Here is a 13,842-nt window from a genome sequence, read left to right as displayed (position 1 = left end):
TTTAGAGGGGTAGGACCTTGTAGTAGTTCAGTTCTAGTTTAGGGAACCCGTGTGAAGGTTGGGACTGACTTCCTCTTTTGTATATGTATATATAACTTGGTGTATTTCTCGGCTTAAGAAAGATGACATGTATTCCCAAACTTAACTCCTGTATATATTTGTATATATATAAATATGCATATTTTCTGTTATCATGTATTTATTTGTGGTATCGGTTTAAGTGTTAACCTTGCGAATAACTAAAAGACATTTCACGATTAATAGCTTAGTCATGCTCAACCGATAAAGGCTTTTATTAACCTTTGTTATAAAATCTGAGTCTAGAGCCAAGTAGGTCTTTACGACGAGTAACACTTGAACTTTTGGAATTGGTCATGACGTGTCGAAAGTTGGGGTGCTACATGTAACACCTTACCATTTAGGTCCTTATGCTTGAGTCATATGTCAATGATAACAAGGTGATACGACTCAAGGTGGAATTATAATACTTACATAATTAGAAGAATTTATTAAAACAAGAAGCCTGAAAGGAATAAAAGGAAATCGCGAGCGCAAACTCACACATATCGAAAAGTATCGCATTCAGTAGGGTAAAATAAAACTTAAAAGAATATATATATCCACTAGTCACAACCCGCGAAGTCTAGGTCGGCTAGGGTTACAGAAATAAAAATAGTTGATAACAATTTTCTATCTCTCCCAAACATACAGCATAGCCTCTATAAGCAAGTTTCCAAAATAAATATACATACATATACATCGTTTAAATTTTTGAAAATAAAGATGAAAAGAATCTAAACAACATAAAGCATAGAACTCAAGATAGCTTCACCGTCTTCCAGACGAACTCCAGCTCACTGCAGAGCACCAAAACTTGTATATGAAAAACAGTGGATATATACGAAGTGAGAACCCCGACTCATGAATTTTCAATACGGTAAAATGACAAATAGATACAATATAAGGCAACAGGAAACTCACTAAGCAATATTAAACTCCACACATCATTATTTCCATCCAAGGTTCTCACTAATCCGTGATTAGGGGGAAATTCTAATCTAATTCACTTTCATCAAGGTTTCCACAATCATTTACCTACAGGTTTCTATAATTCTCCAAACTCCAAATAGAACAGCCCTCAACGTCAACCAACACTAGTATGAGAGACTTCTTAGTTATATGAATACAAGTAAGGCAAACAAATAATACACACGTAATTTTAAGTAAAGCAATTAACATATAGTCATTCAATATGTACAAGAAAACAAGCCATGACAAATAGTAAACCAAACAAATCAATCAAATGCAGATGATGTATATCTGTCCTACTGGCCATGAGCTCACGTGTTGCTTACTTTGGCAGAATTCGATACATCTGGTAACTAATCCAGACATAGAACACCACCACACGGAGCAAGTGGGACTAAGTCACAACTCTTTCATACTACCCGCTTAACACGGAGCAAGTTGAACCGAGTCATGACCTTGCATACTACCCAGACAGGTGTTTACAAACTCAACTCGGAGTAAGTGGGACAAACCACAACTCTTGCGTAGTACCTAGGTGTCTCAATCACTAACTCAGAGAAAGTGTGACAAATCACAACTCTTACGTACAATTCAGGTGTTTCAATCATTAACCCAAAATAAGTGGGACGAACCACAGCCCTTGTGTACTACCCAGGTGTTTCAAATATCACCATGGTTCCTTTATTAATCTATCAAATTCATTACTCCGCGAGCAGGATAAAACCACCATCTTTGTAATACCCGGTCTAACCGAAATTAATTGAATAATAAGTTAAGTAGAAGCGAATATGGTTGGAAGATTTGGCAATTGGAATTTGATGATTTAAATATGATATTTGGATTCAGTGAATTTTTCCGAGTCGGAAGACATAGTTTTCTGCGTAAAAGCGCGCAGTAGAATTTTGACCGGAAGTACCGGCTAAGGTCTGTCTGGTACTACAGCTGAGAAAATTGATTATGAGTAAATACGATTAAGAAATGAGAAATTATTATTAGGGGAGGTAGAAATATTTAAAGTCGATTTGGAGCGCTAATCTTAAAGATTTTGGCCCAAAATTGGGCCAATGGACAAAAATAAGTGAACCGGGCCTAAGTGGGCCCAAGACCCAACATATATAAACATTAGTTATGAGCATTTCAGCTCATTTTACCCTAAAAGGAAGGGTTGGGCGCTGAATTGAGAAGAGAGAAGAGAAGAGAGAAAACCTAACTCTCTTTGATCTTCAAACTACCATAACTTTAGCTACGGGGCTCCAATTAACGAGCCGTTTGCGGCCACGCATCGCTCTTCTCATCCTCTACAATTATATCTAAGTTTTGTGGTGAGTATTCCATTCATCTCTGCCCAGTTTTCGAAATTCCTCACTGTTACACGTTTTTTGGTAGTTGGTGTTGAAATCTTGTGATTTTTGGTGTTTAGGGATACTCCAACATAGATTCCAAGTGGGTTCTATCCCTACTTCATATAGGCTGAGGTAAGAAGTGCTCAAACCCTTGTGATTTGTCATTTTTATGAGCCCTAGGTTGATGTATGTATGTGATATTGGTTATGTTAGTGTATTTGGTGATTTTGATGCACAAATGGGAGGTTGGTGTTGCTTGTGGAGCTTTGGTACGGCTTGGAGCTAAGGGTTGGTGGAGACTTCCATAGAAGAGGCTCAATTGGTTTAGCCACAAGAGGTACGGTTTAAGTTTCATTTAAGTACCGTGTGGTGTGATGAGAATTCCTAGGCTAGATGCCCCTAGGATTAAGTTTGGATTGTGTAAATGGTTGATGATAATATGCATAGTTGGTATGTAATGTGAATTAATGATTGGGTTGAAAATTGTGTGGCCTTGTATGCTTGGTGTATTGAGAATTTGATGTATTGGGTAATGAGTATTGATTTGTGGTTTATGCATTTAAATTGTGAAATTGGGCCGGAGGCTGTGAATTTTGGGCCGGAGGCCGGAAAGAGGTAAGGAAGGTAAGATGATGTGTGCATTGTATGATGACATAAGTGATTGGATGAATTTCAGATAATGAATACATGAATGATTGGGTTGGTTATTGAATAATAAGGTTTGAGGAGTTGAAGCGTGAAATTTGGTAATTTTGGGTGAAATTGTATAGATGAGGTATGTTTGGTTTTGGTTGAGGTATGTTATGTGGTCATATATGTGATCATGATTATTGATGCATTGATGGTATGATTATGCATGAGAGATATGTATGTTGTGATATATGCTTGAGAAATGATTAAGGTTGATTTGTGGGTGAAACCATGTGATAGTGAGTATGATATTGATTATGTATAATGATGCTTGATTGGAAATAGTATTGTTGGAAATTGGGATGAGGAAGGATGTATGACATGTTAATGTGTTTGTAATTTAGCCATTTGTTTGAAATGGGTAAAAATGGTTATATGGCGATTTTGTGAATTGTGGTAATGTGTTAGTGTATGAGTTGAGGAGGCTTAATGTCGATTTTAATATACTTTGATTGATTTCAAAGAAAAGGGATGAAATTGGCATGTTTTGGTTGATTTTGAAAAGAGTCAGAAATGGCTTGTTTTGAAAATGGCACTTTGTGGTTTTGAGTGAAAACATGGTTTTTGGGCATATTTTGATGGAACATAACTTGGACTTCGGATCCCCATTTTGTGTCAAACTTGTTTAGAAATAAAATTGGATCTGGGATGTCCATGTCGTTTGAAGAACGAGCGAAAAACGATTTAAAATGAGAAAGTTATGTCCGTCGGAAGATTGGGGGCTGAATTTGTGAATTCTGCAGCTTTTAACTTAGAAAAATTTTAGCAGAATGACCCCCCGCGCGTAGGCGCACATGGCGCGAGCGCGCCGTTCTTCTAGAAGGCACCATCCACGCGTGCGCGTGGTGTGCACGTGCGCGTCGATGCGCTGCACCCAATGCCCAGCCATTTTCCTGAGAGTTGTGCCAGAGTTGTGCCAGTTTTGTGCCTGAGGCACAAATACACCCACGCGTACGCATGGCTGACGCGTACGCGTCGTCTGGCTGTGTTTCAATCTACGCGTCCGCGTGTATGACGCATACGCGTCGATGAGCTTTGTAGCCATTGATAAACCCATATTTCATGAGTTCTTTTGTGCTTAATTTGAGTGATTTATATAATCCTTCACCTACTTATTCACATTAATTGCATGGTTTTACTTTTCCTTCCTTATTATGTCATATTGTGAAAAACATGTTTCCTAAGATTTGAAAATTAATTATTTTAATTACCTTTATTTCCATTCGATGCCGTGATTAGTGTGTTGAGTAGTTTCAGATTTTCTAAGGCAGAATGACTTAAAGGATGAAAAAGGAAACATACTAAAAGGAAAGGAGAAAGCAAAACGGAGCTTTAAGGAAACTGGTATCCACGCGATCGCATGGACGACGCGATCGCGTGCCAAGCACGAATCAGCAGCGACGCGACCGCATGACTGACGCGACCGCGTGCCTTAAGCAGAACGCACATGATGCGGTCGCATGACTGACGCGACCGCGTAGCAAGGAAAAGCTCCGAATGACGCGACCGCGTGACCCACGCGGACGCGTGACAGAGGCCACGCACCAGAAATTGCAGAAAACACTCATAACGAGTTCTGAGGCCTTTTTTGGCCCAAATCCAAGTCCAGAAGGCATAGACCAGAGGTTATGAAGTGGGGGAATGCATCCATTCAGAAGGAGTTCGCCAATTTTCTAGTTTTTTCTATGATTTAGATTTCGTCTAGAGAGAGGTTCTCTCTCTCTCTTAGGATTTTGGATTTCTTCTTGTTTTAAGAGTAACTCTGGATCCCAGGTTTAATGTTCTTTTATTTTAAGTTTTACTTTTATTTATTTATTCCAACATTTGAATTGATTATTATAATTTGATTTATGAATTTGTTCCATGTCACGGATTGTTCTTTGAATTAATGATAATTGAGGTATTTTCAGTTTATAATTGTTCTCTTTGAATTAAGTTGCCATTGCTTCCCATCTAAGGATATTTTTATTATTCCAGCAATTTTACTTTTTTCCCTTTTGGTTCTGATTAAGAATTTAGTAACTCAACAGTTATTAAACTCAACGTAATTAATAATCGTTATCTTGCTAATTGAGCTGAACCTGAATAATCCCAACCTTTTCTTAGGAAATAATTAGGATTCAAAGGTCAATTTAATTAGTCCCTTGACTTTCCTATGCCCTGGTAAAGGTTGACCAAGTGGAGTTTAGATTCAACTTTTATTACAGTTGAGAGAGATAACTAAGTTAGACCTCTAAATTCCCTTATCTTGCCAAGAGCTGTTTTACAGTTATTATTTATTTTTAATTGCCATTTAATTCACTCATCATTTAAATTACTTGCTTCTCACCTTCTAAACCCCGATTACAACCTTTATAACCAATAATAAGAACATACGTCCTCGCAGTTCCTTGAGAAGACGACCCGAGGTTTGAATACTCGGTTAACAATTTCTAAAGGGGTTTGTTACTTGTGACACCCAAAACGTTTGTACGAAGGGATTTTTGTCGGTTTAGAGCCTATATCTACAACGCGACTGTTTTTATGACATTCTTTACTGGCAAAAATCCTAACGTCAAAATGGCGCCGTTGCCGGGGAACTGCTAACGTGTGCCTTATTATTGGTTATTGTAAATATTTTTCTTTTGCTTGTTTATTTATTTTCGTTTTTCCTTTTTATCTTTATTTGCTACTATGAACTCTCACCCCTCTCGCTTTGAGTTTGGTTCTAATATTGTTAAAGGAAATAGAAGTTACAGCAGGAATGTGCATCAAGGTCGGACCAATCAAGGATGGATGGAACCAAGAGGATCTAATCAACCCTTTTGGCAACAACACCCTCCAAGATATCATGGACAAAGACCATTCTACCGCTCATACCCAGCTGAAAGACATGGTGGACAACCTTGTAACTACCAACAAGCTCCACCCTGTGCATACGAACCGTCTTTTCAACATAATCCCGAACCACCACACTCACAACCTTCTCTTCACCATTCGCCATCATATGATCCTTCCTTACCCCAATACCAATCCAATCGTTCCCAGTCATCACCACTTCCCTATGTATCATGTCTAAGTCCAGCAAACCGCGAAGCAGAGGATCGCCTAAAAGAAACAGTAATTAAATTTCAAACAACCATTCAACAACTGGAGCAAGCACTAATCCAATGGGCCACTAAGCGCTCAAATATACAAGGATCAACCACAGCTCCATGTGGACAACCCGATGAAGAGCGTAGCATGAAAGAAATACTAGAGACTCCAGTGGACAAGGTAGAGAATGAATTCGTACTAGAACAAGTGGAAGAAGCTGTCATTGTTCGAGAAGAAGAGTTGGTTGAAGATCTAGGCGATGCTGAACTTCCTTGGGTATCCAGAATTGAGGAAAACTCCGTCCAGGATGCTACAGTTGATGCTAAGGAAGATACTGTACAATCTCCAAGGCAAGTCGTTTATGAGGAATCAGACGGAATAATCCAAGAAGCAAATTCCCTTGATGATGATATTCACAAGTCTAGCTCTCTTGGTGATGAACTTGCATCCGCAAGTGAATTCTCTGAAATCGAAGAATCTTCCCCAAGTGAATATGAAGATGATGCAGAGGTGGATTTCTCTCAACCTCCAATCTATGACTCAAGTGATGAGGAAGACACGGAAGACTTTGACCAGGACACAGATACAATTGAAGATCTGTGCAAAGAAGTGGAAGAATTCACAGAAGAGCACAAGAAAACGGAACTTGCAGAACCACCAAAAACACCTATCCCAAGGCCATTACCACCTAATACAAGCTTCAAGTGGGTACAATCCTTAACTTATAACTTCACTTATTCACTTGAATATGGTTTGCTTGAAACATATGGCCAGCTTAGAGCTCTCTGCGGCTTTAAGAGTAAGAGGGAAATAGCTCGTACTCAGAGCTGGTGCACAAGGTTCAATAAGGTTCCACGCTTCACCTCAAAGTACACGGATTGGTATCATGCTCAATTGCATGGATCACGGAGAACGTTTGGTCACCACGGTGAGTTTCTACTTTTTAACCCGCCCGAATGGAAACTTACAGATCAAAACGGAGGCAGATCTAAAAACACAGCTTGGGATCATGGATTATATTCTGACATTCGTCATCCCGGGAGTCTGAATATCTGTTTGAAGCTGCTCAAAAGCTTTACATGTCTAGTTTGGGACCCCGGAGGCTATTGGCATTCCAAGCACTGGTGGAAATTTTTGGACGAATTTAAACATAAGCCACCATAACAGGATACTCTTCCAATGTCCAACTTGAGGACTTTAACTAAAAGTGCTAGGTGGGAGACAATCCACCATGGTATGGTCGCTTCTTTTTCAATTTATTTCTTGTTAATTGCTTTCATTTTTCCTTTTTCATTTTAATTTATTAAACCTGGAATCATGCATAAGCATTCATGATAGTCATTGTATTCTGCATTTTTTCATGCATAAAAAAAATAATAATAAAAAAAAGGGTTGCACGACGCGACCGCATGCCCCATGCGATCTTGTCATATCGCGAAAAACACCACCCATGCGATTGCGTGATCCACGCGGCCGCGTGATATATATATCGGCGTAAGGATCCAACGAACAGAAAGTTTGGCTGGAATCGTGCGGCTCTTGTGCGTTTCGCACAAATTGGCCCACGCGATCGCATGCCCTATGTGATCGCGTCACTTACCTAACCCCAATACTACGCGACCGCATGAGCGACGCGATCGCGTCGCATAGATTGCATATCACCCCAAAAGGAGACAGAGAGTTGCGCTGAAACGGCGCTGGCGTCATGCGTTTAGCACGAATTCCAGCGACGCGATTGGTGGGCGAAATTGTGAACAATACTTTTTCACAACTCTCATAATCCCCGGTAATGGCTCCAAAAACGTGGTAGCTCAATACCATGGCATTACACAACTTCGCACAACTAACCAGCAAGTGCACTGGGTCGTCCAAGTAATAAACCTTACGTGAGTAAGGGTCGATCCCACGGAGATTGTTAGTATTGAAGCAAGCTATGGTCATCTTGTAAATCTTAGTCAGGCAAACTCAAATGATAATGGTGATGAACGAAAATAACATAAAGATAAAGATAGAGATACTTATGTAATTCATTGGTAGGAACTTCAGATAAGCGCATGAAGATGCCTTCCCTTCCGTCTCTCTGCTTTCCTACTGCCTTCATCCAATCCTTCTTCCTCCTTTCCATGGCAAGCTCGTGTAGGGTTTCACTGTTGTCAGCAGCTACCTCCCATCCTCGCAGTGAAAGCTAATGCACACACTCTGTCACAGTGCTGCCAATCACCGGTGTGGTTCCCTCCCCTACCGGAATAGAATCCAGTGATTCTTTTGCGTCTGTCACTAACGCCCAGTAGGTTACAGGTTTGAAGCACGTCACAGTCATTCAGTCATTGAATCCTACTCAGAATACCACAGACAAGGTTAGACCTTCCGGATTCTCTTGAATGCTGCCATCAATTCTTGCCTATACTACGAAGACTCTGACCTCACGGAATGGCTGGCTCGTTTGTCAGGCGAGCACTCGGTTGTCAGGCGATCAACCATGCATCGTGCAATCAGGAATCCAAGAGATATTCACCAAGCCTCAAATGCTTGTAGAACAAGAGTGGTTGTCAGTCACTTTGTTCATGGGTGAGAATGGTGATGGGTGTCAATCATCACCTCCATCAAGTTGAAGAACAAGTGATATCTTGGAATAAGAACAAGCGGAATTGAATGGAAGAACAATAGTAATTGCATTAATACTCGAGGTACAGCAGAGCTCCACACCTTAATCTATGGTGTGTAGAAACTCCACCGTTGAAAATACATAAGCATAAGGTCTAGGCATGGCCGAATGGCCAGCCTCCCAGTGATCTAAGATCAAAAGTGATCAAAAGATATAAAGATCCAAAGACTCTTAATACAATAGTCAAAGGTCCTACTTATAGAAAACTAGTAACCTAAGGTGTACAGAAATGAGTAAATGACATAAAAATCCACTTCCGGGCCCACTTGGTGTGTGCTTGGGCTGAGCAATGAAGCATTTTTCGTGCAGAGACTCTTCTTGGAGTTAAACGCCAGCTTTAGTGCCAGTTTGGGCGTTTAACTCCCATTTGGGTGCCAGTTCCAGCGTTTAACGCTGGGATTTCTTGAGGTGACTTTGAACGCCGGTTTGGGCCATCAAATCTTGGGCAAAGTATGGACTATCATATATTGCTGGAAAGCCCAGGATGTCTACTTTCCAACGCCGTTGAGAGCGCGTCAATTGGGCTTCTGTAGCTCCAGAAAATCCACTTCGAGTGCAGGGAGGTCAGAATCCAACAGCATCCGCCGTCCTTTTTGGTCTCTGAATCAGATTTCTGCTCAGGTCCCTCAATTTCAGCCAGAAAATACCTGAAATCACAGAAAAACACACAAACTCATAGTAAAGTCCAGAAAAGTGAATTTTAACTAAAAACGAATAAAAATATACTAAAAACTAACTATATCATAACAAAAACATACTAAAAACAATGCCGAAAAGTATACAAATTATCCGCTCATCACAACACCAAACTTAAATTGTTGCTTGTCCTCAAGCAACTGAAAATCAAATAAGATAAAAAGAAAAGAATATGCAATGAATTCCAAAAACATCTATGAAGATCAGTATTAATTAGATGAGCGGGGTTTTTAACTTTTTGCCTCTGAACAGTTTTGGCATCTCAATCTATCCCTTGAAATTCAGAATGGTTGGCTTCTTTAGGAACTTAGAATCCAGATAGTGTTAATGATTCTCCTAGTGAAGTATGATGATTCTTGAACATAACTACTTATTGAGTCTTGGCTGTGGCCCAAAGCACTCTGTCTTCCAGTATTACCACCGGATACATACATGCCACAGACACATGATTGGGTGAACCTTTTCAGATTGTGACTCAGCTTTGCTAAAATCCCCAATTAGAGGTGTCCAGGGTTCTTAAGCATACTCTTATTTGCCTTGGATCACAACTCTTATTTCTCTATTTTTTCGTTTTCTCTCTCTTTTTTTTTCGGTTTTTTTTTTTTTTGAAATGCTTTTTCTTGCTTCAAGAATCATTTTATTGATTTTTCAGATCCTCAGTAACATGTCTCCTTTTTCATAATTCTTTCAAGAGCCAACATTCATGAACCACAAATTCAAGATACATATGCACTGTTTAAGCATACATTCAGAGAACAAAAATATTACCACCACATCAAAATAATTAAACTATTATAAAATTCAAAATTCATGCAATTCTTCCTTTTCAATTAAGCACATTTTTATTCAAGAAAGGTGATGGATTCATAGGACATTCATAACTTTAAGGCATAGACACTAAGACACTAATGATCATAAGACACAAACATGGATAAACATAAGCATAAAATTCGAAAAACAGAAGAACAAATAACAAGGAAATCAAAGAACGGGTCCACCTTAGTGATGGCGGCTCTTTCTTGCTCTTGAAGATCCTATGGAGTGTTTGAGCTCCTCAATGTCTCTTCCTTGTCTTTGTTGCTCCTCCCTCATGATTCTTTGATCTTCTCTAATTTCATGAAGGATGATGGAGTGTTCTTGATGCTCCACCCTTAGTTGTCCCATGTTGGAACTCAATTCTCCTAGGGAGGTGTTTAGTTGCTCCCAATAGTTTTGTGGAGGAAAATTCATCCCTTGAGGAATCTCATATCGGATCTCCGGGTATTCACCCTTTTTGAGTGAAAAAGGGACCTCGGGGATCACCTTCTTCAAGGCCACAACTTCATAGAAGTGGACTTGATGCACCCTTGAGAGGAATCTATCCATCTCCCATGACTCGGAGGTGGAAGCCTTTGCCTTCCCTTTCCTCTTTCTAGAGGTTTCTCCGGCCTTGGATGCCATAATGGTTATGGAAAAACGAAAAAGCAACGCTTTAACCACACCAAACTTAAAATGTTTGCTCGTCCTCGAGCAAAAGAAGAAAGAAGAGAGTAGAAGAAGAAGAAATGAGGAAGAGGGAGATGGTGGTGTATTCGGCCAAAGAGGGAGAGAAGTGGTGTTTAGGTTGTGTGAAAATGAAGGGTTGAAGAAGGGTATATATAGGAGAGAGGGGATGAATGGTTCGGCCATTATGGGTGGGTTTGGGAGGGAAAGTGGTTTGAATTTGAAGGGTGAGGTTGGTGGGGATTTATGAAGGATGGATGTGAGTGGTGAAGAGAAAGATGGGATTTGATAGGTGAAGGGTTTTTGGGAAAGAGGTGTTGAGGTGATTGGTGAATGGGGGAAGAAGAGAGAGAGTGATGGTAGGGTCCTGTGGGGTCCACAGATCCTGTAGTGTCAAGGAAAAGGCATCCCTGCACCAAATGGCATCAAAATCCACGTTTTGAGCCATTTCCGGCGTTAAACGCCGGGCTGGTGCCCATTCCTGGCGTTTAACGCCAGGTTCTTGCCCTTTACTGGCGTTTAACGCCAGTCTGGTGCCCCTTTCTGGCGTTAAACGCCCAGAAGGGTGCCAGACTGGGCGTTAAACGCCCAACTGCTAGGCTTACTGGCGTTTGAACGCCAGCAGCATCTCCCTCCAGGGTGTGCTGTTTTTCTTCCTGATTTTCATTTTGTTTTTGCTTTTTTCATTGTTTTTATGACTTCTTATGATCATCAACCTACAAAAAAAAGATAAAATAACAAAAGAAAATAATTAAGTATAAAACATTGGGTTGCCTCCCAACAAGCGCTTCTTTAATGTCATTAGCTTGACAGAGGACTCTCATGGAGCCTCAGAAATGCTCAGAACCGTGTTGGACCCTCCCAACACCAAACTTAGAGTTTGAATGTGGGGGTTCAACACCAAACTTAGAGTTTGGTTGTGGCCTCCCAACACCAAACTTAGAGTTTGACTGTGGGGGCTCAGTTTGGCTCTGTTTTGAGAGAAGCTCTTCATGCTTCCTCTCCATGAAGACAGAGGGATATCCTTGGGCCTTAAACACCAAGGATTCTTCATTCACTTGAATGATCAACTCTCCTCTATCAACATCAATCACAGCCTTTGCTGTGGCTAGGAAGGGTCTGCCAAGGATGATGGATTCATCCATGCATTTCCCAGTCTCTAGGACTATGAAATCAGTAGGGATGTAATGGTCTTCAACCTTAACCAGAACATCCTCTACAAGTCCATAGGCTTGTTTTGTTGAGTTATCTGCCATCTCTAGTGAGATTTTTGCAGCTTGTACCTCAAAGATCCCTAATTTCTCCATTACAGAGAGGGGCATGAGGTTTACACTTGATCCTAAGTCACACAAGGCCTTCTTGAAGGTCATGGTACCTATGCTACAAGGTATAGAAAACTTCCCAGGATCCTGCCTCTTTTGAGGCAGTTTCTGCTTAGACAAGTCATCCAGTTCTTTGGTGAGCAAAGGGGGTTCATCCTCCCAAGTCTCATTTCCAAATAACTTGTCATTTAGCTTCATGATTGCTCCAAGATATTTAGCAACTTGCTCCTCAGTGACATACTCATCCTCTTCAGAGGAAGAATACTCATCAGAGTTCATGAATGGCAGAAGTAAGTCCAATGGAATCTCTATGGTCTCAATTTGAGCCTCAGATTCCCAAGGTTCCTCATTGAGGAACTCATTGGAGGCCAGTGGACGTCCAGTGAGGTCTTCCTCAGTGGCGTTCACTGCCTCTTCTTCCTCCCAGAATTCGGCCATGTTGATGGCCTTGCACTCTCCTTTTGGATTTTCTTCAGTATTACTTGGGAGAGTGCTTGGAGAAAGTTCAGTAATTTTCTTGCTCAGCTGACCCACTTGTCCTTCCAAATTCCTAATGGAGGATCTAGTTTCAGTCATGAAACTTTGAGTGGTTTTGATCAGATCAGAGACCATGGTTGCTAAGTCAGAGGTATTCTGCTTAGGACTCTCTGTCTGTTGCTGAGAAGATGATGGGAAAGGCTTGCTATTGCTAAACCTGTTTCTTCCACCATTATTGTTATTGAAACCTTGTTGAGGTCTCTGTTGATCCTTCCATGAAAGATTTGGATGATTCCTCCATGAAGGGTTGTAGGTGTTTCCATAGGGTTCTCCCATGTAATTCACCTCTTCCATTGAAGGGTTCTCAGGATCATAAGCTTCTTCCTCAGATGAAGCTTCCTTAGTACTGCTTGGTGCATTTTGCATTCCAGACAGACTTTGAGAAATAATATTGACTTGTTGAGTCAATATTTTATTCTGAGCCAAAATGGCATTCAGAGTGTCAATCTCAAGAACTCCTTTCTTCTGACTAGTCCCATTGTTTACAGGATTTCTTTCAGAAGTGTACATAAATTGGTTATTTGCAACCATTTCAATCAGTTCTTGAGCCTCAGTAGGCGTCTTCTTCAGATGAAGAGATCCTCCAGAAGAGCTATCCAAGGACATCTTGGACAGTTCAGAGAGACCATCATAGAAAATGCCTATGATGCTCCATTCAGAAAGCATATCAGTGGGACACTTTCTGATCAATTGTTTGTATCTTTCCCAAGCTTCATAGATGGATTCTCCTTCCTTCTGTCTGAAGGTTTGGACTTCCACTCTAAGCTTACTCAATTTTTGAGGTGGAAAGAACTTTGCCAAGAAGGCATTGACTAGCTTTTCCCAAGAATCCAGGCTTTCTTTAGGTTGAGAGTCCAACCATGTTCTAGCCCTATCTCTTACAGCAAAAGGGAATAGCATCAGTCTATAGACCTCAGGGTCTACCCCATTAGTCTTGACTGTGTCACAGATTTGCAAGAATTCAGCTAAAAACTGATGAGGATCTTCCATTGGAAGTCCATGG

At 40.6% G+C, this 13,842-nt stretch overlaps 1 non-coding gene across 1 annotated transcript; it reads left to right on the top strand.

Annotated features, from left to right (window-relative positions):
* The first annotated feature begins 13,499 nt into the window (after positions 1-13,499).
* LOC112718723 (small nucleolar RNA R71) lies at positions 13,500-13,607 on the top strand. The gene has a single exon (XR_003161050.1). It is a non-coding gene; the product is annotated as a small nucleolar RNA R71 (small nucleolar RNA).
* Positions 13,608-13,842: the final 235 nt, after the last annotated feature.

This window comes from Arachis hypogaea, chromosome 10 (assembly GCF_003086295.3).
Source record: "Arachis hypogaea cultivar Tifrunner chromosome 10, arahy.Tifrunner.gnm2.J5K5, whole genome shotgun sequence".
Lineage (NCBI taxonomy): Eukaryota > Viridiplantae > Streptophyta > Magnoliopsida > Fabales > Fabaceae > Arachis > Arachis hypogaea.
The sequence above is the reverse complement of the archived record's forward strand: the minus strand, read 5'-3'. Positions and strand labels throughout refer to the sequence as shown.